At 38.6% G+C, this 26,853-nt stretch overlaps 1 long non-coding RNA gene across 2 annotated transcripts in view; it reads right to left on the bottom strand.

Annotated features, from left to right (window-relative positions):
• Positions 1-26,853, bottom strand: part of LOC135410156 (uncharacterized) — a 144,062-nt gene that overhangs the window by 83,982 nt on the left and 33,227 nt on the right. For both annotated transcript variants that reach the window (XR_010428541.1, XR_010428540.1), the window contains exon 3: positions 17,031-17,239. This is a non-coding gene — a long non-coding RNA (uncharacterized LOC135410156). The remainder of the gene's footprint in view (positions 1-17,030; positions 17,240-26,853) is intronic.

The raw sequence follows: 26,853 nt of genomic DNA, 5'->3' as shown, positions 1-26,853 counted from the left end.
AGGTCAGATACCTCCGACTTTAATGGAACAGATGGGATCAAAGCTACACAATCATAAGGTATGATTTTCAATTGTGGGATTTTAATTTTCTAAGAATATAAAATTCTGTGTTTCAAGAGGTTCCTCTCCAAGGCCTCCATATTTAAATACCATATATAAAGAAAAGTAGTAAAAAAAAAAAAGTGAAATATGTTTTAGAAAGAATGAAAGAGTATTTTCTGTGGAATTAAAAATATGAGTTAGGAGCAAAATCACCTGCTGGGTCTATTCATGACTTCCAATGGAATAAATCCACAAAAGCTTAGCATCATGGCTATCAGTAAGGAAGAACCTGATATTTTAAAGATAAAGTCCAGGAAAAAGACACAATTAGAGGCCCTTGTCTCAGCTTCTTTGAACTAACATCTAACACTCTCTGTAATTATTATTTACTTGTAATAAGTCAGTAAGCCATTAAGACTAAGCAGGAGGCTTATTTCTGCTATTCACACTCATGTAATGATGTTCAATAAAATTGCTTCTATTTTTACAGTTACCCAAGCATGAAATCAATGATGAGTGATTTTTTTAACCCCTCAATATAACTGTATTTTCAAAATCACTCTTCCAGTCCAGGCTTCCTATTAATTTTCTAACATGAGTAATGATTCCTTAAAAATAAAATATCATTAGTTGCACATCAATGTAAATGTAGAAATATGATTATATTCTTCCAGAGATAAGCAAAGCATGAATTTTCTATTCAAACTCTTTTTGAAGTTTCCTTTAGTTCATGCCTCTTAACTTCACTCACTCCAAAAAGATGAATTATGCAAAATTTCAATCAGCTTTGGGGAGGCGTGAATGAAGTCCAAAAAATCCATTGCAGCTTGGGAGTTCATGGTGAAAAGTCATGTGGCTTAGTGAAGTCTCTGACTTCCGTCTGGATGCCCCAAATTATTGAAGTCTATGCCTGTGACAGTATAAAAAAATCTGGAGCTTCTGCCTCTGCTTCTATTTAGAGAGGACAGATTCTTTCAACTGGACAGTAACAATTTTATTTCTCTGAAACATATCTGCCAACTGTGGTTATAAACAGGCAGCTGTGATCTTTATGATGAACTCACTGGGCCACCTGCTTAGAGCTTAATTTTAAATCCCTCATAACACTTTTAAGAGAACCAAGTGAGGAGGTAGGCTCATGAACGCTGCATTTTGACTTCTGCTTTTGGTTTATATGAGGTGCAGTGAGTCCTCAAATTACATGGATTAGACACAGCTTCTAACTCTTTTTGCAAGGTAAAAATAGCTTAGACCTACCTATTGTTGGAATTTACTGGATATTCCCCTCAGCATTTGGTTTCCAAGATCATTCTACTCAGGGCATACTGAAATGCATAGTACCTCCTGTCCAGCTTGCACAGTTGGGTTGTTGTTCTATAGGTCTCTGCTGTGATGATGAGAAGTAGCAAAGGCAGGTGCCCAGAAGTAATCTAAATTTATCTGTATCAAATCTGAGTCATCAGGTCTTGCCAACATCCTTGCAGTAATTATGAGTTTAGAGAGGGTTATGGAAGATCTGCTTCAGATGTACAGTCAAAAAGCCACTTGTGACTAATGTTTAGCAAAATAAAGGCCTGTAATAAAAGTCTGAAAGCTAGACAGTGTGCCTTGAGAGGAAAGTAGGAAAAGCAGACAGCTCAGTGCCTGAGGTCCCTGGAGTAAAATTTTTCAAGGGAACACGTCTGAAAGACAAACTCAAAAGCTGTTTCTTAGAAAGTGAGGAATGACTATATTAATGAAGAGGAGAAAAGTCTCCAAAAATATCAATGTAAAATTAAACTTAAAATTAAAAATAATAGCAGTGGAAGAGAAGGCCATAGAAATAGGACATGGGAAAAAATTATCTCTTCACCTAAAGATATACTTTGTAATAAACTTAAACCACAGCAGGAGTGGGATAACCAAACTACCCACTTTAGATTTGAATGCCCCAAGAAACTTCTCTATTCCCTGCTTACATCTTATTCCTACTGTAGACAATACTTGTCTATGTTGAAGAAATGAAAGACCCAACCCAAAAGGCTAAACTGAGTGCCTAATGCATCCCTGTTAAGGTATCAAACTCCAGTCTTAGCATATGTGACAGGCTGCCTTATTCTCCTCTTCCTATGGTTTTTGTTGATTAACTCCTTTCCTCTCATAAAACCCCCTTGCCCTTGATTACCCCAGCACACCCAAAGCTGTTCTTTAATTACAGACTGCACCCATCAAGGTTTTCCCCCTAAGTTTTTCCTGCTTTCTTGTGCCACTGGATATCAAAGTTCTCTGCTTCTTTGGGGCTCGGTGTTTCCTGCCCCTGTTCTCACTCTCTATCCCCATTTCCCTTCTCTCCTAGCTGTCAGCAAACATTGACCCCCCTTTTGGCTATGGTAGTTGTCCACACATAAGAAGTCCACATACTTGTGGGTGACACAGATATTCACAGAAGTTGTCCCTGCAGCCAAGATGCAAGCCTGCTTATGTGTCCTGAGGTTGCACCTGGGAGAGGACTGGAGAGTGTAAGGTGCAGAAAAAATAAATTTACCTGGATTCAGTTCTTGCATTTTTACTACTTCCTGCTAATGGGGAACATTGCAGCTGGACACATGAACTCCTGTCTGATTGCCTGGGAACCAGAAGAATTTGTATGTCTTCCAGGGATAAGTTTTAGTGAGTTTTCCCCCTGCTCTCTTCTTCTCCCTCCCCCCTACTTGATCATATGTGTGAGAACTAAGCTTACAGGTTTAGAGAGACGATTTTTATCTTAAATTCATAGATTAAAAAAAATATTATTTATATTTACCAGTAAATGTAATCCAGAGATCCTGTGAACTATAAACGGTCATGTCATGCATAAAAGGAATGTTAATGTTGAATTCAAATTCTAGCTGTGCTCCTAAGCTTCATAAATCACAACCACAAACAGACCTCAGTTAATGCCATGGGGAAAGCCTCTGCATATTCATGAGGTTCTCATTTCATATTTTGCCACTAGAATAAGCCTTGAAACAGTAGCAGTTTGCATCTGGTGAATCAGTGGCAAGGCATTATGATAGCAAAATACTTCAGTGTGATAAACAACTGATATCTGCAGATCATCTATATTGTCCTTGAGTATAAAGTGAAAGCCATTTATTCAAATGTCACTTTGATTAATAACATTAGTTGCCCTTGATAGGATGTCATTTGCCTGAGGAAATCTGAAGGCTAAATATATTATGATATTCAGAAAAGAAGAAAAGTTTTTTTCTTATTTCTTACACATTTTGTATTATTATTTATTGCTTTGATTGCATCACAGCAACAAACGATGCATTATAAAAATAAAATCCTTTCTCTGAAGATTTTATAACTTAAAGTACTCCAATTTATTTCTTCAGAAATATCTATTTATGTCTGAAGATTTTTTGAAAAAAGAATGGTAAATCCCATAAAAAAATGTTTTTGAACAATGACACTAATGATGTTTCTAAAGTGATTTCTTAATTAATTTAGGCAGAAAAGCTGATGGAACAGATATAAAAATTAAATTAGCATTTAATTTCACCATTTCAAAGAATCCTCTTTTGTTGCCATTTAATGAGGAGAAATCCCTTTAAAACACATTTATTTTTAAATATCTGACAGGAGGGAACAAAACTTTTAATAAAGGACAAAGTAATGAGGGGGAAAAAAATTTTAGCTCAGGTTGAAGATGGAAAGGAAACTTCATGTGTGCAAATCTGCTCTCAAGAGAGCAGATTTTGTCTCTGTTTTGTGACACAAACAGGCAAAGATAACATGCAAGCAGTTTAGATGCGAAGAACAAATATTGATAAGCAGTGTAGCTATCTGAAAACTGAAAGGGAAACAAATGCCAGTTGCCTGCAGTTATAAAAAGATTTGCTTGGAGGCAAAAATGCACTTTTGAGACCATTTCTGGTTACACTTGGATATGCAACGCAGTGATGTGGTTGAATAGCTCAGGAGAATTCCTGAACATTTATTTGAATTCTGCAGTAGGAATCAATTCAACTGTATCAAAGCTGAGTTGCAGTGTATTAATGAGTAAGTGTGAGGAAATTTCTATTTTATCACTTCTCATCTTGCAATGCTCTACAGCCACATAGCAGATAAAGAAGTTCTTCAGGTATATTACTTATTATCTGCATGTACTGTTTTATTTCAAAATTGCTACAAAAAGATATCTTCTCACTACATTCCCTTTTTTTGCATACTGGATGTTATGAATTTTATATGCTTATTTGTGTGAGTTCTGAAGACCAAATGTGTAATGGATGCTGACCTTCTGATATGGGGAAGGGAAATGAGGTCACCCACCTGTCACGTCATTCACTGTCTGGGTCTTCACACCAGTCATGACTTAACATTCAGTCAGTCTGTGTGAACTCATGCAGTTTTCCACTGAGGGCACAATCTGAATTGCTGAAAGCTTACTGCGGTCTGAAAAACCTTTACTGCAAGCAAGAAAACAGAAAGCAGCAGGAATGCAACATGAACCCAAGATTTTTAAATTGTGGGTTGTTTTTTCAAAGCTGTGAAGAGAAAAATGTTTATTGGTTAATTGAGTACATTTACGTTAGTATAATTAAAAATAAGACCGTGGTTACTACAGTGCCAGTACTGTGAGAAATATTTGACAAATTCATTTTTATTTGATTAATGTATTCTAACTGGGTCTCCAAGAAGTCTGATATGAATTCCCATTTCCACGTACACACAAGGAAAAATCATAAATCCAAACCAATAAAAACAATATGTACAAGGAATGTTGAATAATATTAAAATCCAGAGTTTATTATTCTAAGAATTGTATTGGATATTGTATCTTGTTGTGGATTGCCTAATACATGTAGTGGAATTTTTATTTTGTGTTTTCAAAACTAATAACTCATTATCTCCTTCTATTAAGGTAAAGGTTCTAAATGTATTATTCTCATGGTGACTCTCAAATCAGCATTTCTTTATAATACACTGAGATACTGCATCAGTATTCCTCCTTGCTTCAAAAACTCAGTGCCTGCCATTTTTCTTTTAAAGGCAGAAATCTCTAAGACAGAAAGTACAACAGACAGATTAAAAGCAAAGAAGAAACAAACAAAACCAAGCAAACAAAAAAAAAAGAAGGCAGAAAATGACTCATGGTAACTTGGGACTGCCCAAATAAATTAGCCCTGACCCATCATAAAACCAACTTTGCCATTTGCAACTGAAACTGCTTTAAGTATTAAACTGATGGAACAACTCTTACACGTTTGGACCCAGACAACTCAGCACCTAAGGGTCAGAATTTTTGGGGTTTGGTTACCCACCCTGGCACAAATAAAGACATGTGTTTAACCTCTTTCCCTCTGTGAGTTTACTTCCTTGGTAAACTGAGATGAGCCTGGTATACTTCAGAGAAGTGTTGTGGTAGTTGGTATCTGTGAAGAAATTCATGCCCTTCAGCAATGAAGAGCATGAGCAGCTCCATGAGAAAAAATGCCTTTCCTTAAGCTCTCATGTGAGTGATGCCTTAAACAGCAAAACAATTGCGTGACATCAGAATAATGGCACGAGAAAACAGTTATCTAAGAATTAATGTGCAATTGGGGACAATAGATAGAGGCTTTCCTATGAGTGTGGGTCTTGAAGACCCAGTTGTTTGGAGAGAAAGAAATGCAAAACGCCCTGATACACTCCTAGTCTCCCTAGGGAGCAAGACACCGTTAAGGTCAATAAAATTCTTTTAGCAAATTCTGTACTGCTATTTGACAGAGTGTATTAGAAGACTTAGTCTATTCTTGGATTATATAGGAACGCAAATCCACCAGACAAGCTCTTCTAAAGAAAAATAATTGCATCATTCCGGTTTAAGTCTTTTTTTGAGTACAGACAACCAGTAACTCTAATTATATTTCATGCTGTCTTGCCACTTGACAGAGATTGCTCTGCTTTTGAAGCTTAACCTGGACTTGAGCTATGACTAAAATAAAAATAATTTATCTAAACTGCTGTCATTAAAAACAATATTACATTAGTCCTAAATCAGTCACAAGGAAAATAACATAATTTTTGAGTATTATAACTGAAAGCCTCAGGCATCTAGGGGAATGAGCACTTTCCTGCGCTTGACCTACCCTCTGGTTTCACACTTCCCACTGGCAGTAGCTAAAGATCAGAAATTAGCATGGACTTCGAATAAAAATGGCTAAATTGACTCAGATGTAGCAAGAAAGTATTCACACATTCCTCCTCAAAACTGATCTGAAGACGACATATGTGGCATACATATATCTCAGCTGCCTCAGCAGTTTGGAAGACTGGATTAATGACTGGAAATTTCACCAGGCTTGTTTTCTTTTCAGCCCAGACAGAAAACAGGAACTATGGACAAATTTTGCATGAAAATTTTATTGACTTATTCTGTGTTGCCTTTTTTAAAAGTTTCTGGCATACTAAAAAGTACATCCAAATTTTTAAGACTGACAGCTTCTGAATATTTGGATATGAACCCAAACAAAAAATGTGCAACATCTGTTTCAGACAGAAAACAGAAATCATTTGGAATTGTTAATAATTTAACAGAAAATATGAGAAAAGACAAATAAGTCTTTTAGTTCCTAGGGCATAAGAAAGCAACATAATATTTGAAAAATATTTCCTGATAATATCAAGCCAGTTGGTGACAATTTAACATGTGCTTCTGTGATACGTCACTAGTTTTGACTTGGCCTGTTAATCTTCTTCAAGATTTATCAGTCTTAAGAAACATGTCTATATTGAACATACCAATACCACTATCCACATACGAGAGTATGGAACAACAAATTAGCAAAGCCTCTTTCAGTCTTCACTTTGAGTAGTTTTTCTTATTAGTCAGTTCATATCTTTCATCTTACATCAGTAGTTTATAGTAGGACAATTTCTGAGTACGTCACCATAGTAAAGTAAACAAAGCAAACGTAACTACTCTAAAGGCAACAAGTTGTACTAACATTTAAATCACACATATTACCTAAAGCTCCGATCAAAAAAGATCAAAAGGCACCCACACCCAATGAAAGTCAATAATCTGTCACAAGTAGAAACCCCAATGTATTATAATTTCCATTAGGTTAATCTGCTGCAAGACTGTTATAGTAGAAAATAGTCCTGAGATTTAAGTCACAGAGATTTTCAGCTATAGCCTTAGATCTCCCTGGGCACTGTTATATTCTCTGCATTTTCCATGTGGCACTATTTTTTGTGTCTTTATATGAAAGTCCACTCTAGTATTTCCCCAAAATTTTAACAACAATAAAGTCTTAACTCCAGAATTATGAAATTTCATTTCAGATGTAAGAAAGAGCAACATTTTACAACTAAAGGATTAAAAATGTAAAGCAACTTTGTGATCAGGCTGACATATATGCTGTTCAATAAATCTCTGAGGAGTTAAGGAATTTTTTTTTCATACACAGTGAATAGCACATTGTAGAATTATAGTGCTATGCTTTGAGCAATGAAGAGATCAATTAAAATGGTTAAAGCATGCACAGAAAACTAGGTCTGTAGATAATATCAAATGAAAGATGAAAATCTGTCATAAGTAAAAGAGATTCCAACGAAGGAAAGTTTTGAAATTTCCCCTTACTAAACACATCTATTAAACCTATTAAGCATTGGATGCAGCACTAAATTCTGAATTCAATCAAAGTTATGCATTATTTTATATTATTATTTTTGTTTGGGCCCATTTTAAACATACAAATGTCTGTACATGTATTTGTCTCTCTCTCTTAATGCATATTCTAGGTGAGAAATATGTATGGTTTAAAAAGTACCATTAGTACCCTATTTTAAGAGACTTACATGCTTTATAGGGACAATATATATTATCAGTTGAAGAGTTACAATACATTCTTCTGCAGGGATCAGAAATATCCATTAAATCTGTATTATTCCCAGTGATGACTATTTGGGCTTTTTCCAGATTTAAGGAACCAGTCAAGAAGTTTTCCTGGATTTGGGATGGGATGGAGAAAAGGGAGTTAACCTACTTCATAGGAAATACCAGAAAGAATTGTCTCTTGAGAATGCAATATTACTAAGAGTTGGGAGGGTTCTGAAGACATGCTGTTAAACTTTACCTCTATCATTTTTGGATTGCTGTTATTGTTATAAGGCATATGCTAAACCAGAGCTTGAGACACCAGCTTCTCAAAACTGCTGAAACTTTCCTGACAGAGCAAACAGCCCCTTAGCTCGTAAGGACCTTGGACTGGCTGATGATTACTAGTGGTCAACCGTCCCCAAATAGTCATGACCTACAGATGGAAAAATCTTTGGAGGTTAGCATTCTCAAGTCCAATTCCAAGCTGATTTTGGGTATCACCCTAGCAGGACATAGAAAGGAAGTCTTTTGTCAGACAACTTCCTGCAAAAAGCTGGGCACTTTTTACTGTGAGACTGAGCCTTTACATCTGGAGAACCTACCTGACTACGAATAGGACTATTAAAGCTGGTTTCACTATTACTATCACTATTATAACTCTTTTGTTGCTATTATGGGGAAGCATCTATGGAAATCAGTGAAGAAAGTTACATGTACACTTAAGTCACCACGCAAGTGTTGTTAGTGACTTTGTGGCGTGAAGGTGTTAATCCAAATTTTCAGGGACAGCATGGGGAGGGCAGGCTCAAGAAAAAGGGACAAAGAGTGAATGACAAGAAATATAAAGATTGCACACAAGAGAGAGAAGTGCCAGAAGAAAGAAACACGAGATACAAAAAGTTTTAATGAGGCAGCTTCTTTCCCTCTACGTTTAACTTTTTGATTTTGTAAGCAGGATTTCTTATGCAACTGCCTATTACCTAGTAAAGTTACTGTTTTAGATACTGCAATTGATGCTTAGCAATTTTTAAGCTTTTTTGCTAATACATGCATTGATTATATCACAGTACAGCTGAGAGAGCTGTATCCCATTTTGCAAGGTGGCAAGCTTAAACATAACCCTTCTCCAAAAAAACCATATCATTTATCTAGACAACACAGAAATTGTAGGACAGAAAATTGTGTTGTTTTACTCAGGAAAGATGGACTTAGAGATGAATCCTACCTCCATTTTGCTACTATCTATTTACAGACATGTTTTAAATGCCTAATCTCTCTTCTCTTTGTAGGCGGTGGAGAGAAGGTACAAAACATCTGATCTATTTTTGAGTAATATTGCAAAGTCTAATAGAGGACTTCCATATGTACCAGTTTCTATTTCTGGCCAACGTACCTGTAGAAGTCATTATTGTTATTCTTTGCATCCCTTACCAATGTACATAACATTGTTATAGACGTTATGTGCATTGTTATATAGAATGTTATATAAATGTTGGCATTGGTTATTCTGGGACCTCTTACTCTTTCATTTCATTATCAAATGTAATCGCTGCAGAACATGAGAAATTTTTTAAAACTTGGGGGAAAAAATTAAAACACTCCAGTAAGAGAGATTGTTGGTGTGCTGTAACTTGCTTGTTGCACAAAGTGAAAAGGGCTGATTCTTCTCAAATGCAGAACTGCGTAAAAGATGAAGTGAACTGTGCCACTGGCTGTGGGGGACAGCTGAATGTTTCTAGAGAGCAATTTCCCTGGGCCGGGGTTCTCATTCTAGCCAGACATAATTTATCAATATAATTGACACCTTTCAAGTCTTGTGATGCTTTCAACTGCTTTCTTACTTGCCTTGTAACCATTCCTTCATATTTGTACCTTCCTCCTGCAAACTGCTGTTATCTTAGTAGTTTTCTTTCTTCTTCTCCATTTATCTTTGGAAGTACTACTTCTAAAAGTCCAGCTGGATTTTCACACATGGAATTTACTGCAGTTAGAAGCCCACTGCAGAAGCCATTGGGATACATTACAGAAATCATAATGCTGCTGATTGAGCTGAGGGAAACTTTATGCAGCCTGTGCCACTTTTTGAGAACATACTGTCATAAACCTTTTCTTTTTTTTTTTCCAGGAAAATGACTATATGCTTCCTTTCTCAAAATAGAATCATTGTTTTCCATTATCAAATACTTCTCTTGTTAGTCTTTGCTTGTGCATTCTCTCTGGTATAAAAGCATCTGTATGTGGTGAGCACAAATGACATAGGATTTCTGGTTCAGTGAGTATATTTACATTTCAGTTTTAAGGACTAACTTAATAAATGACTTCGTTTTCTGTGATTATTTAGGTTGGTACTGTACAATATTTCATTGCATATGAGATTTTCAAAGCATATTTCTCCAAAAACAGCAACTGATTTCACAAGGAACTTGTAGAATTATCTGCAACAGTGGACATTTTTTTCAAAGATCTTGGACAAAAAAGAAGGAAGAGAAGGAAGGCATGATAGATACTCCAAAGAGTTAAGGAACATTCCCATAGGAGAGTGAATTTTTACATTATTTTGGGTTTTTTTCAACAGTGAATATTTGACAGTGTAGACCAAGCAATGAATTCTTTGGTACATGCTCCCTTTTCTGACAGCATGGCAATATCAGAGCAAAATTTTTCTATACAATTTTTCCTGAGAAGTTATAATTTTTAGCAGTAGCTATTTAACAAAACAATTACAACAGCTTTGGCTCTCCCCAGCTGCTTACATGCTGTGCATTATTTTCAGAGCTAAAAATGTTGCAGTTTCTCTCCACATCAAATAGAGAAACCATCATAAATATGGGATCTCCTATAGAGATGAAGATTACATCACATGTCTGGGACCTTGAAAAGGTTAGGGTAAAGTTTAACTTAAGATTGTACTTTGACTGTTCACTAATCCTGTTTTCTACTAGTATTATGGTTTGTGACATCTCTGTTGTGAACCCTGCTCTTAGGGTTGGGTTCTTCAAGCAAAAAAAAAAAAAATATCCCAAAAGTGATATTATCTTCCTTTTCTGCCTTTGCCTTCACTAGGGAGACATCCTAAGACAAACACTGCTGCTGCCAGAACACAGGCAGAAGAGCTAAAATCCCAACATTATCCTGAACATAGAGAAGGCAGTGATCTGGTGCAAATGAAACTGGGGTTCTAGTGATGCCAGTACCTGACGTTCACAGAAGCCCCACAAAAGGACAGAACATCAAGCAAGTAATAAAACAGGTGTACCAGATATGTACTTACAGACTGGTAACACTGCTGCCCCTGAGCCTTGACCACGGGTTAACCTTTAATGCATGGATGTTGTCCAGCAGGATGAACAATACCATTTATACTCTGAAGAGAAACTGACAACTCTGTCTTCCTTTGGCTGAAAGGATTTTTTCTTCTTATTCAGATCAAAAGTTCAGCAAATGAATCTTGAAGGGTCTGGAAGTAAATCTGGGCTCTGAGATATGTCAGTATTAAACTGGAAGAGTCTCAGAAAGTAGAGATATAAAAGAGAGAATAAAGCATAAAGTAGCTGCAGACAAAAAGGTAGTAGCCATAAGAACAAGAGGGAAAGAAGGGGATAAAATGTGGCCCATCTATGGCTGTTTTCCACAGTGCTTCCCCTCAATCTACCTGTCCAGAATTTGCAGATGAAGAACAAAGCATGCTTGACTCATGATCAGTTCCAAGCTCAGATGGAGAGAATAGCAAATTACAGTAGAGCTTATTAATTGTGGTTTATTTCTTTTTAACTCAAGGAACAGAGTACTGGTAACACACATGGCATGGCAAATCATATGAACTCCTGTTCTTGGGTTTTGCAGTTGAAATGCTAAGCTCAAATTTGATCAAGAGATTCTGGTTGCTTGTCATACTTGTCACTGAGAATGGCACCTAATGTTGATAGAGTGTATTTCAGCATATTTGGGAAGTTATAAATTCAAATTTCACCAGCGCAGGTTATGGCTTTGAAACTAAAACTAGCTTCTGCACTAGCTAAGTCATATGTTACCACGGTGAGTGGCTCTTTAGGTACAGTCATCCCCAACTTCACATGCTCATACAACAAATCAGACCAATCCCTCAGGTGCAGCCCCACCATATTCAGGTTCTCATTAGACAAAAAATTTTGTGAAGGCCTGCTGGAACCCGTAGAAATACACGTTTGTGGTGGCTGTGGGGGTTTTATGGAAATTTACGGGAAATGCAAAGTAATGTCAAAATTGGCAGCAAATGAATCGTTTGCTTAACAAGGTTCCTTGAATGCTTGGGGATGGCTAAAGACTCAATAGCAGGAAATCTGTGCAACTGTTTCAGTGCCCTCCTCGTTCTGTGTCTTTGACATTACAGATCCAGGGCATTTTATACAGCTCACGTGTTTTTAAAAATATACAGGAGATGCAGTGTTAAACGCCTGTTCTAAGGGAAAGGAATACCTGTCCTGTTTGTGAAAAATATTTTACCTGGATAGAGTCCCTCTTGTTTTTTAAATTAGAAGGTATCAAATATGCTGAATCTATCCTTATTGTCCTGTCACACAGCAACAGAGATTTTATTCAGATGTTGAAGTGGGCAATCTGTGCTCTGGCTACAGGTAGTCTCTGGGTAAAGAAAACTTACAATGCAAGAATGAATTTTTGTTAAATTCACCTTGTGGGCATACACTGTATGCTAATAAAAACCAGATAAAACTGATCAGTCTGGGCAGATATTCCACTAGGGATTGTACCGATTTTGGCCAAACTAATTCATTTATAGTGAATTCATTTATGCCCTCATGATACTCTATGGTACCACGACAGACCACAACAGACTCTGTTTTTTCAGGAAAAGGTAACCACATAATTTTTGTGTTCTTTTGGTCTGATTGTTTCTAACAAATGATAGGGAATTTGCAAGTCATAAACCAACATCAGTTATCTTTAATTTGCATTATCACGCAAGACATGCCCATAGGTGAATTAATTATGTAAAAATACATAATTTATAACACATTAATATCAAAATATTAGGCATATATATGTTTACATTTTTGCACTGGACACTTTTGAACTAACAAAGAATAATACAGTATGAGTGGGTTGGTTAACAAAATAGCTATTTATTTCTTGCATATTAGCCATATGAAATGCATATATATAGCACATAAAGGATGATTGCTTTGATAAAATTCCTTGGTGCTGTTTTATGTGGTGTTTAAAGAGGACTACACCAGTGTATTTATTTCACACAGTACCATGTGCCTACAGAACACTGTCTATTCCCAAGGTAAATGGTTAAAGAGGTACTTATCAGAGTGGGAGAAGATAAGGACAAAAAACACGATATAAAATAAGATTATTTAAATGCAGAGCAGAGAATTATAACTTTTTTTTTCTTCTGTCCTTTAGCTATTTCTCTGCTTTTGTCTTGAACAGTCTGAACTTGAGTTCACTGTTACTGGGTCAATTAAATTTAAAGTGACCCCTTCTAACCCTGGTGATATCCTGGCACATAAATTCTTGTTTTCTTGTGTTAGTGGCAAAATATGTCTTCACTGCAGAGAAGAAGTGTTTCTAATTTATGACATATTACATTTCAAAATTTGATTTCACTCTAAATCATCTGATCAAGTAAGACTGCTCAAAATTTCCTGTGAACTACAAATTTTTTGGAAGCTCCATTTTGAAACAGCAGAAAATGTTCCTTCACTGACCACATGTGCCCCAGACCCTTACGGCCCTAGAGCAGTATGACTGAAATTCTTAAATGTAGATAAACTTTGTTGAACAGCTGAATGCACTGCAAGGGTCTGTGGGATAAAGCCAGGGCTGCTGTGGTCCTGGCTCCATGGAAGAGCATGTCTATAGCTAATCAGGCTGCCCTGCATCTTGCCCTGCCTCTCCTTGGATGTGGGTGCACTCGGGGCTCCTGGGCTCTGTGAGGGACCAGGAGTCAGAATGGGGAAAATCTCAGGAGTGGAAGGAGATGTGCAGAGGTTGAACGGATTTGAGATACAGATTTTACAGTTATTATGTATATACACATTGTATGCTTCCCCAGAATTTATATTTCCCGGGCATGTCCCGGCCTGTCCACCTCCCTGCTCCTCTGTTTCTCTGCTGATTGGCTGGAGAAGCTGTAGAGAGGGGACAGCTTCCATTCGCCCCTTCTCTCCCCGGTTCCTCCCACGTTCCTCCCTCTTTTACCCCCGTCCCTATCCTGGTTTGCCCCCCTGCTTGTCTGTCTCATGCTCCGCCCTATGTTCTGGCCCTTTCCCCTCCCGAGCTGATAAAAGATCGCATACACCCGTGAATAAAGCTTTCTACCTGCATCCCACCCTTGTGTCTCATCCCCTCTTTGGACCGTGGCAGGGCTCCGTGATGAATTTTGTAGACCCCCTGATCTCTAGGGATGGAAGGTCACTCAGCCAAACAAAGGATCTTGAGCTCGATTTTCTAAATATTAGTGAAAAATATCAGTTACCTCTATTTTTACTTTTTATAAACAGGCAAAGTTAATTGTGCTTTACCTATTCCTATGAGAATAATAATTCACAGCTGCCTTCTGTGAACCTATTTAACCTCATCAGCTTGACAGTGGGCTACATGGACTGGACCCCTTGTGAAAATCGTCTTTAGTATCTTCTGTGCTCTTGTTTCAGAGGCCCAGGAAATCAGTTTGAACCATAGATTAGTTTGCAGAAATAGCAGTTAGGAAAAGCAAACAGCTTGGAAAATAACCATATTTGGTACTAGAGCTATAGAAGGACAGTAAACATGAAACCTGCAGATATTGGTTTCACATGGTCTTTTTTCAGAGCAAAACTGTGTGATAAAAAAGTGTTTTTTAGAAAGGGAGCATTTTTTTGATTTATATTATTTATTTTTACTCCTGACCATTATTTCTATGTTGGTTCATGATAAAGTGTATCATATCAGATAATAATATGGTATCATAGCAACATAAAGGAAACCAGTCTCACAGATTCTGGAGATGGTGATATCATTGCATTTAGCTAATGCAAAACAATTGTTGAGCTGACATCTTCAAATAGCTTTATTTTCCAGTTAAAAAAGTGGTGTTACTATCTGATATGACATTGTGCCTCTATGCTGCTTCAGGCTTCTTTTAAAGAGTCTCTAAAAGTCAATTCTTTTCTGTAATAGCTGTACTGCTAAACAACTTTGTCATGGCCTTGGCTCTTGAACTAGCTGTGCTGGAAAATATTTTTCTTTCATTTTAATGTCAACCACCAAGCCAAAGCTGTGATTGTAATAACACTGAAAAAAACTGTGTACCAGCTAGCATTCCTGGTGTGCAATCTCTTTTTTTATGGAGTGGATGGGAGAACAGCTTTTTAAAAACAGCTCACTAAGTTGTGTAACATTAACCAGGGTCATAATAACAGGAACTGAAACAATATTCTTGATATATGCAAATGTTTCAAACCTCATCTTCCCAACTTGAAATACTCTAGTGTTAGAGCTGGGGAGGAAAAAAAAATCTTAGATATTAATATACTTCTTTCAAGAAGATGCAAAAATTAGCAGAAGTTCAGGCTGTGTAATTAAGTTTTCCTGCAGAATACCTGCCAGCATGTTCATATTCCTAATTTTTAGCAAACTGACAGCTATGGAAATAAAATTCTGCATTGTTTTCAGAAAGAAGCCCTTCCTCCCGAACACACTCCTCAGAAAATTACAGCAAGATAGGGAGGGTACAAAATTCGTGCACTGGAAATGGGACATGCTTTTTAAAAGGCATCTACGAGAACTCCAGAACTTTTGCAAGCATTTTTTCCACTGTCATTTTATATTTTCTCCAGAAATCTGTGTTTTTACATTACATCAAAAGCTGCTTTTGTCTCGGATGCTGTACGTCGCAGCTCCATCTAGCGGGGGAAGAGCAAAATAGGGAGAAGAAAATGGATGGTTTGAGTTTGCGTGAAAGTGAAACTGCTGCCATGCACAGCCGTAACAGAAGAGAATGATGCCTGCCTTTAGCAACTCCGTCTCTAATTGCAGTAGCTCATGATTAAAATTTTTGCATTACTAAATAGAAAAATAGGACCTGTTCTATATTTTCCAAGTAATTGTGTGAGTCCAGAAGAGGGCCACCAGCTTGATTAGACGGATGGACTTCTCCTGTGAGGAAAGGCTGAGAGAACTGGGTTTTTTCAGCCTAGAAAAGAAAAGGCTTTGGGGTGACCTAATTGCACCTTTCAGTATCTGAAGGAAGTCTGTAAGAAAGATGGAGAGGGTCTATTTACAAGAGCATGTAAGGACAAGGCAAGGGGGAATAGCTTCAAGCTCACAGAGAGTAGGTTTAGATTAGATATTAGGAAAACATTGTCTGCTATGAGGGTGGTGAGGCACCTGAACAGGTTACCCAGGGAAGTTGTAGATGTCTCACCCCTGGAAGTGTTTAAAGCCAGGTTGGATGGAGCTTTGAGCAACCTAGTCTACTGAAAGGTGTCCCTGTCCACAGCAGGAGGGTAGGAACTAGATGATCTTTAAGGTCCCTTCGAAACCAAAACATGCTATGATTATACTTTATGAAACAGAATTCTTTATTTTGTGTTTGATTATCAGAAATTATTGAATAGCCCATATTGAACTCTGGCTGCATAAAATGGGCTAAAATATAAAAAGAAATATAAGAGAGAGAGTGCTTTACTAATTTGTTATTCTACAGTGAAAATTGCATTAAGAACACTGTCCACAACTAGTGCTTTGGAGCCAACTAAGCTTCTACTCTCTAGATGAGAAAATATATTGCAACATGTGAACAGGTGAAACTTGAAAGGTAAATTCAAATACTCAGAAAAACAGTTATATGGAGATCAGGCAAAACAAGTACAGAGGTCAGTCAATCTGCAGCTGCAGGGAACAGGGTCCTAGGCAAGAGCAAGAAGAGCCTTTGAAGTGCTGCTTGACCTGATGTGTATTATAATACTCTTGTGCTCTGTTTTGTGCCTGAGACATATGTGCCCTGGAAAATTTTCCTCATAGGTGGATTTGCATTCCCCCTTGTGTTTGGACTGACTCAGGGAGGAAAGAACAGCAGTCCTGGCCTGGTTTAACAGGCAACATTGGCTCAAAGTGGATGGCCTGTAATCTTCCAAATATACACAAAAAGGCCTTGTGAACTCACCTGCTTCTTTCCCAGCTACGTCTTCACTTTAGCATGCTGCTGTGAAACATCACTTGACACCATGTTCAGTGCTCAAAGAAGACCTGAGGGGCCAGTGTAGAAGGGGCCCTTCTCACTGCCTGCAGCAGTGAGACCTTTCCAGGGCCAGCGGCTGGCAAGGTGGGAGTTGGAGCGTCTCCAGTTGGCGTTGCCCCCCACACTCCAGCCAACTAAAGCAAAACCAAAACAGGGACACTCAGAAATTACACAAATGAGAGGTTTCTTTGCTCTGAGAAGCCCACTGATCTCCCACCAGGAATTCTAAGGCAGCCAGATGTCATGGTACAGCTTGGCAGGGCTGGACACAACCTACGATTCCCCACAGAGCTCCTGGCCACCGCTGTCATTATCTGCTGGCTGTCTACTCTGGCAAAGAGGTTTCACCTGCAGGATGTGAGCCAGGCAGGTGGACCTCTGGGAGTGTTCTTACCCATCACTTTTACTTTTGGGAAGAAAGAACTTTGGAGCAGCTTCAGGACTTTATAATGCGTTGTCACAGAAAGAGTAAATTCTGAGATTAGAAACTGGCCATACACACGAAAAAGTAAATTAGGAGGACATGAGCTCCATAGATTTGTATCTATGGCTGTGGGAGTGCTGGTGTTGGCTTCTTTGAAAAAAGAACGGAACCCAAGATAAAGCACAGTTTTTCTCCTTTCATAGGGACGGTTAATTACATATTACTGAATATACTGGATACCTGAATGTGTAATTCCTACAGCTAACTCAGTTTTCATGGGACTAGGTTGCAAAAGGAGGTACAGTGTTTTCCCTGATTATATTGCAAACCCAGGCTCCTATGGAATATTCTCTGTATTTTTCAGACAAACCATTTCCTAGTGATATGATATATTTCTGTATATACACCTGGATCCATGTCAGAAAACTAACTCCTCTGACTTCAGTGGAGACAGTACTGCACTGTGGTGATATTGAAAGTAACCCTTTTGTATTTCAGTAAAGCTGAGGTAACTTTCACATTTCCAAGAAAAAGAAATAAATACACTAACATGGAAACTTAATAACAATTTCACCCTTTCTCATCTCCAATACTTTCCTAAATGTGTACTGATTCTCTGCAAATTTCCATTCTGTGTTTACTCCCCTCCTCTCAATGAATATTCTCTCTAAATGAGAGGTTGGCAGACTATTCAGAACCAGTTTCTCTGCTTAAGCAAAATTATTGCTTCGAATTTTGAACATAAAGATTCTGACAGAATAAGAACTTTTAAAAGTAGGCATCATAAAAAGACACATACACTGGAAGACAAGGTTTAGCAAATCCAAACACTGAAAGGAAACAGATATGTTACTTGTGTAAGGACTCAATTAAAACCCAGGTATTCTTAAGCTTTATGCCTCCTGCTATCAGCTTAAGTGGAACAGCAAAATTACTTTGGGAACTTTTTCTTGATCCAGATGATGTAAAGAATGTTTGAGCAAGCATTTAAAAAAAACCCAAACAAAAAACCCCCACTTTTTTTCCTCTCTGTCTAAAGAAACAGGTATGTGACTTCTTGGTAAGGTTTGGAGACTTGGCAGGGAGCCAGCTTTAAACCATATCACCTTATCTTTAGAATTTAAATTATTTCTGTATTTAATATTGATAAATCTAATTTGCAGCATTTCTGCTCCTTCTTTAACCTAGAGACAGGATTAACATTAATGAGATTTCTTTTATTGGTGTGCAAGAAATTCTGTAAGTCAAATTCATTCAACCTGTATTTGCATAGAATATTTACCTTTTCCATAATATCTTTAATTTTGTCAATACTGAAAGTAGATCATGACTTTGTTTTCAATGTTGCTAAAAAAAATTGTCAAACTGTTCTGACATTCATCAGAGTACTATTCTTGTCCCTGCCCCCCAAGAAAATAACTAAAAGCCTTCAACCAAGCACAATGTTGTTCTGTTCTGGCAAGCAAATTCTTGGCATCTTGCAATTTTTGAAACTGTAGCATTACCTGCTTTATTTCTCTGGTGATAATGGTATAAAGAGAGGATAGCAACTACATTTCTTGTGATTTAAAGCAAGTGCTCCTGGACAAAATTAAGGGGTTTTATTAGTCACATTTTTTAGCTCATATTGAAATATTTTTTAAAATGGTTTTGTTTAAAAAGATCTAGATAATTTCTTCAATTATTAGGTAAATGGTTTGCTATGTTCCATCTCTGCTTGCTGTCACTGTGGGTAGCTTAGCAAATGGTGATTCAGTCCTTGGTCCAAAGCTCATTGTACTGAGTCTGCTCCAGATGTCATAAATACATCTTGTTGGGATGTTTTATTTCTCTCACTTCCCTGCAGGCAGCCCAGACTGGAATGGATTTATGTATTTTTATTTTGGGACTGTTTTTGCTGGAAGGCCTACTAAAAAAAAAACAGGCTTTGCATTTTGAGCGAGCTAAAGTTGCACACCATGTACATCTTAATTTAGCTAGTGAGTTGATTTATGCTCAGAAGTATCTGAAGTGGACTGCCTTCAATACCCTTCAGACTCTGAGATATTTTTTCTCCTTTTGTTGTCCAGCTCCAAATGAGAACAGCTTGGATAAGTATCAGCCTCAGATTTTTGCTATTAAATTTTGATTATCTTTTTGTATGAAGAGTTCTACTGTGGCTGCATGGAGAGTATTCTGAGAGCCAAAGGTGCCAATTCTGTCCAACATAATTATCTCTGTAAGTGTCAGTGTATCCACTGGAAAAAAATCCCTTGTTTTATTTACCGTAAGGATTCTTTTAATAGAATACTCTCATTAGAATATTCCTATCACATCTCTTAAGAGGTGTCTATATCCTCCAGCTGAGTAGAGTCTACAGAGATCCCTCTGAATGGACTGACATACTCAGATATATCAATCAAACAAAGCAGCATCAAGTAGAGTCCTCACTGGGTTTCAGAAAATAATACAGTTTCATTACAGAATCACAGAAACACAGAATTACAGAATGCTTAGGGTTGGTTGGTAACCTGAGACCATCTAGTCCAACCCCTGTGCTAAAACAGGTTCACCCAGAGCAGATCGCACAGAATTGCATCCAGGTGGGTTTAAAATATCTCCAGAGAAGGAGACTCCAAAACCTCTCCAAGCAATCTGTTCCAGTGCTCTGTTACCCTTACAGTAAAGTTTCATCTCATATTCAGGTGGAACTTCCTGGGTTCCAGTTTGTGTCTCATCCTCTTGACACCTGCCCTTAAGATGTTTGTATGCATTGATAAGATCCCCCCCAGCTTCCTCTTCTCCAGGCTGAACAGGCCCAGGTCATAGAATCATAGAATCATAGAATCAGACGGGTTGGAAGGGACCTCCGAGATCATCAAGTCCAAGCCCTGATCCAACACCGCCATGGTTACTAGACCATGGCACTAAGTGCCGCATCCAGTCTCATCTTAAAAACCTCCAGGGATGGAGAATCCACCACTTCCCTGGGCAGCCCTTTCCAATGCCTGATTACCCTTTCTGCAAGGAATTCCTTCCTAATATCTAACCTAAACCTCCCCTAGCACAGCTTAAGACCATGCCCTCTTGTCCTACTGCTGGTTGTCTGGGAGAGGAGACCGATGCCCACCTGGCTACAACCTCCTTTCAGATAGTTGTAGGGAGTGAAGGTTCCTCAGCCTTTCCTCATAAGAGGTGCTCCAGTCCCTTAATCATCTTCGCTGTCCTCTGCTGGACCTGCTCCAGGAGCTCAATGTCTCTCTTGCACTGAGAAGCCCAGAACTTGACACAGCACCCCAGGTTCAGCCTCACTTGGACTGAGAAGAAGGGCAGGATCACCTCCCTCAGCTTGTTGGCAATGCTCTTCCTAATGCACCCCCAAGGTACCCTTGGCCTTCTTGGCCAAAAGGGCACACTGCTGGCTCATGGTTAACTTGTTACTTTAAGCAATACAGTTAATTACCATACTGCTGTGTCTACAGTAACCAGTCACAGAGTAGAACTGGTTTTACAAACCTGTGCATTGTGCTGTGGCACCTGGACCATTGTACGGGCTGGCGTTAGCTCTGCACCAGCGCTGTTTGGGCAGCGTCCCGGCTGTGCTCCTACACCTGTGAGGGACCTGCCCTGGCAGGGAGGGTTTGCTCTTGGGCACTTGATGGCTCATGAAACCAGCTGCAAAAGTCAAGGGCCAACCCTGCTCTGGGAATTCATTGCTCATTTTGTGGCTTGGGTGGGCAGGGCAGAGATATTTGCTCTGCTCTGTGGAAGCTCTGCTTTGTGAGCACACTTATCAGTATAAGCTGAATTCAGTGTAAGCTGCTCTTAAAAATGAGGAAATTCAGGAATGTCTCTTTCTCAGGAGAGCTTCGTTAATACAATGTTTCAGCAGGCTGAAACTGTGACTATGATTTAGTCACAAGCTGAGTCAAAACCCTCAGTTTTCATTTTCCAGTGAAATTTTTGTCTCACTTTTTATAAAGACATACCCATTAGGACCTTATTTTGTCCCTTGCTACCCACTGGTGGTACCAAAGGAGGATAGTACTTAAATACATGATCTTCCAGTTTTCTAACATGCTTTAGGAAAGTCACAAGAAAACATCTAAATCATCCTCAAACATTGCTAAAGCCAGTTAAATTAGGTAGGGACATGTACATATGCAAGACACTGCTTCAGATACTACTCATATGAAAGCTAGCATTTGTTTCAGTTCTCATTAAAAACGTTAGAAAGTGAAAGTAAATACCACTATAGAGAAGAAATTAAAACAAATTCTGATTCTTCAGAACAAGGTGATCAGCTCAGATATATGTGTATGTGATGTTCTTAGAGTGTAGAGGACTTTAAAAGATAAATCAAATAATTTTATTTCTTATTCCTAGTGTCCTGTTTTTGTGGGATAGAGTTAATTTTCTTCCTAGTAGCTGTTACAGTGCTGTGTTTTGGATTCAGCGTGAGAATAATGTTGATAACACACTGATGTTTTAGCTGTTGCTAAATAGTGCTTACCCTAAGCCAAGGACTTCTCAGTGTCTCCTGCTCTGTCAGTGTTCAGGTGCACAAGAAGCCAGGAGGGAGCGTGGCCAGGTCAGCTGATCTGAACCAGCCACAGGGATATTCCATACCATAGAATGTTATGCCCAGTATATAAACTGGGTGGAGTTGGCTGGGAGGGGGCTCATCGCTGCTTGGAGATGGGCTGGTAATCGGTCAGCAGGTGATGAGAAATTGTATTGTGCATCACTTGTTTTTCTTGGCTTTTTTTCCTCTCTCTCTCTTTTTCCTGTCTCCTCCTCCTTCCTTCTTCTTCTTCTTCTTCTTTATTTCAATTATTAAGTACTTTATTTCAATTATAAAGTACCAGTTACATAGTGAGTATCACAATGACACTTGACATTCAAACACAGCTTCTATTACTTATTTTTTTATGCTGTGACAGTATACAAGCAGCACAGTCTGGTACATATATTAGGCATATGTGGAGAAGAGTCCATTTTTTTAAGAGGAATGTAGTAACTTCCCTCTCTCTCACAGGAAAGCAACCTTAAACATCTGCAAATAGTCCTTTGAACCACAGCAAGTGCAGGAAAGAGATTGTTGTTAAAGAGGTAACATTTTTTGATGTGTAGACGTGGGTGGAAGTATGGAACAAACTTGAGATTGTCAACTAATAAGTCATGATCATGAGCTCATAATTTATTTATAACATCCTCCACACTGGTTTTATTACTGTCCTGTGCAGCTTTCTAAACAAACACTATCAGCCTGTCTTTTGTTCCATCTGTGCTCAAGTATAATACTGTCAATGTCTTGTATGGGTAAATTAGAAGGCTTTTTAAACTATTGAAAAAATAAAATTAAATGCTAATCTTATAAAGTTGGGTATTTTTTTCTAAGTTTCTCTTTAGAACTAATTCTTTATATGCCTGCTTAACATAACAGGGCAACTGAGACTGCTGCTTTTGTATGGCATAATTAGGCTTTGGTGCCAACTTCTTTTATGCTGACAACATTGTGCCAGGTCCTATAAACAAACTGTTTTATAATAAATATAAAGATAATAAATTAAACAATGAATTAGGTAGCTTGGTTCCTGAATGCATCAGAGCAATATCTGTTACTTGATGTGCCACAGTTTATAATGTGTTATATGTTGAAACAGTCAAAAAAGCTAGAAGATATTACGCACTCACTTTGAGGAGGAGAAAGACTTCAGCTGCTCTTAGGATAGCACTTGTGACCCATAAGATAAACTCCGAGGGAGATGTCATGCATGTGGCTCTGAGAGCGGATGGCCCAGAACTGAGTTTGTATCTTGTGACTCCAGGACATAACACAGCACAGACTGGCTGCATTCATCATCCTGTCATCCACAATCTGTTTCAGCCTCAGTCTTGTCAACAGGGGAATAAGACCAAGTTTCTTGGTGCATAGGTGCCCATCACAAACATATGTTTCTATGCAGGTTTCTGCTTTATTCCGTAATGCACATGCACCATGTGTTTGTGGCTAAATGGTCTTAGGGACTGATGAAGTCTTAAGGCTAGAAGACTTAGAGTTTATTAGCAATGACCTTCAAATACAGGTAAGCCTAAAATGAGTGTCTTGCAGCCAGTTCCTCCATTTCAGCAACTTCCAGCATATGTGCCTTCCTCAAAATGACTTTTGGGTCATAAATTGTGATTTTAAATCTTCCTTTTCTTAAGTTTTTAAATTCAAGTGTCATGTGTTTATGACTTTTTCCCAGCCCAAAACCTGGTTTGGCTAACCTAGTGAAGGAATAACACAACACCAGGGGTTAAAGTCATGGCAGTTTTCCACTGATGTAACTTGGGCTAGAATTTCATCCTAGGGTATAAAATGATTAGCAACATATCACACAGCAGCATAAAGCTGTTACAAACCCCAGACTGTTTGACCTGTGATCTATCCACTTGCCTGACCGTGCTCCCACATTTTGACTCTCTGTACCGGAAAAGCCTCCAGACTGAAGCAGTAGTGTAGAACAGGAAGATTTTACAGCAGCTCAATAAATACATCATTAACAAACATAGCTGTCTATCTTAGTCAAGAGGGATCTTGAGACTTTATTTTTAGTCCATACAGCAAAGTTTGGAGAATCCTGGATTAGACAGCCATCTCTGTAAGAATGAGAGGGTGAAAGGAAATGGGTCAAATGTGCCAATGTGGGTGGAGTTTGTGAGGAGTGTGGGATTTCAGAGACAGATCTGAAAATGATAGAAGGTTCCCAGTGTCCAGCTCCCAGGTTATGGCAGGCACAGAGAAAGCATGAGGAAAGCAACAGAGATAGGATTAGAAAGACCAGGAAGGAGCATCCGGGCAGACTGAATCAGTGGGGCTTGGGCACATAGTAGTTGATTGATATGGGTTCTGAAATGCAATAAGGAGCGTGGCAACACAACACCTTGAAAGGAAGGCTGGGAAGCTGAAATGAAGACGAACACCTGTAGTTGGGCCAGGTTGAGGTCTTGGTGCTTTATTCTGTGCTGAAGTCAAGACAAACAAGAACCCTTTTGTGAAGGAACAAGATTCAGGATGGGAGAGGTTCCAGGTATGGAGAAAAACATACAGCAATTGACAGGACTTATATGGACTTTACAGTTATTGTGTATATACACATTGTATGTTTCCCCAGGATTTGTATCTCCCGGGCAGGCCCACGCTTGCCCACTTCCCTGCTTCCCTCTCTGATTGGCCGGAGAAGATGCAGAGAGGAGACAGCCACCATTCGCCCTTTCCTTCCCCGGCTCCTCCCATGTTCCTCCTCCTTTTGCCTGTGTCCCTATCCCGATTTGTTTCCCTGTTTGTCTGTCTTATGCTCCACCCCATGTTCTAGCCCTTTCCCCACCTGAACTGATAAAAAATCCCGTGCACGCCTCAATAAAGTATCCCATCTGCACCCCTACCTTGTCTCCAGACCCATCCGTGTCACGGCCCCATCCCCCCTCGGACCGTGGCACCCTTTCATGGTTTTCAGGACTGTGATATACATCCTTACTTTGTTGCTTCATTATGCAGCTGTATAAAGATAATTGAGAGAACTAAACTAGATTTTTCATCAACAAGCAATAAAATGTGATAAATATGTTACGTGGAATGGCAAATGTTAGAATTAATAAGCTGAAATGTTGACGAATTACTGTTTATATATTTGACTTGTAATAATTGCTTCATTTATCATCTGAATCTGAAAAACTTAAATAGTAGGCATTTATAATTAATTTTCTCCCCTTGCAAACTGCAATTCATTCCACACTCAAAGGAGTCAGCATTAATTTCTTTTCTATCAGCCACAGGCCATAAGTTAATGCATAAAAAAAAATCAGAACATTTAGAATAACAGTCTAATTAAATTATATCCTCTACTGTTGGAGAAAAACACATGATTCTTCAGGAGATGATCAGTCACCGCAGTAAACACCATTTAGTTCTTCTTGCAAATCTCTGTCTACCCACTGGCAATCTTAGAATGACAAGATGAAGAATTCACTTTGCTGAACAGATGAAGGATATTGACTTCAGTCTCATTAGGAACTTTAAATGAGAATGACAATGGGAGTTCATTAAATAATAATATTTTTCCATATACTGAGTTTTCTTCATCATGCGGAAGAATATGCTTTACACAGCAACTGACAAAGCCCACATTTCTGATTAATGCTTCCCCATTGATCAGCTAGATAATGCCCTTTCCTTAAGGTCTTTTCTGTTTGAGCAGCAAGGGCTGCTACTGCCTAGCTGAAACCAATAAGGTAGATGGTGTCCACTTCAGCTCAAAACTCTGGAAGTGCCCTTCTCCAGGCTGAATCCATCTGAGTCTCTGGGAAGATCTGGGGACTTCTGTGAGGACCACATCAGTTAAAGTACTCTTAACAAACAGAAGCTGCTGTCCTATGGAGCAGAGTGGAAAAGTTATCATTAAAGACCTGTTGACTTTTACTCATACAACTTTTCTAGTCAAAGAATGTTCAAATAGGTATAAGAGATCCACTCAGTGTATACAGCAGGGAACAACTGTCAGAGAAAGGCTGGACTAGCTCCTTTTACACAGCCAAATGATCTCAGGTCTCCCACAAACCACAGAATCACACAGAATCATAGAATATGTCAAGTTGGAAGGGACCCACAAGGATCATCAAGTCCAACTCCTGGCCCTCCACAGGACCATCCCCAAGAGTCACACCATGCACCTGAGAGTACTATCCAAACACTTCTTGGATTCTGTCAGGCTTGGTACTGTGGCCAATTTCCTAGGGAGTCTGTTCCAGTGCCCAACCACCCTCTGGGTGAAGAACCTTTTTCTAATATCCAACCTAAACCTCCTCTGAGATGACTTCAGGCCTTCCCCTCAGGTTCTGTCATTGGTCACCTCAGAGAAGAAATCAGTGCCTGCCTCTCCTCTTCCTCTCATGAGAATAGCTACTCACTTGACTATGCATAGTCACTTGGGCTGTGTGTGTGGTGAAAATCACCCATGTAGCTACTTCAAATGCTATTTTATTATAGAGTTGTTACAGCTGAAAAATAATTAGGTTGGGTGGTAGACATTTTTCGGGTGGTAGACATTATCACATCATAAATATCATTAAGTTTGGGCAAGAGATTGAGTACTTCATGCTAAAAATTGCCCTCAGTATAATCTATTTACTTTTAATGATGTTTTTTTCACCTAAGTATTAGCAAGAATCTTGAAATACTAAGGATATTTCACAAACTGAATATAATGAATGCTTACTTGTGTACAGCCACTACCAATTAGTTCTCAGTTCTGTGTTAAGAATGGCTTTTCAAGTATTTTTAATTTCAAGATCTTAAGGGCA

The sequence above is a fragment of the Pseudopipra pipra genome, chromosome 2, assembly GCF_036250125.1.
Source record: "Pseudopipra pipra isolate bDixPip1 chromosome 2, bDixPip1.hap1, whole genome shotgun sequence".
Taxonomy (NCBI): Eukaryota; Metazoa; Chordata; class Aves; order Passeriformes; family Pipridae; genus Pseudopipra; species Pseudopipra pipra.
The sequence above is the reverse complement of the archived record's forward strand: the minus strand, read 5'-3'. Positions and strand labels throughout refer to the sequence as shown.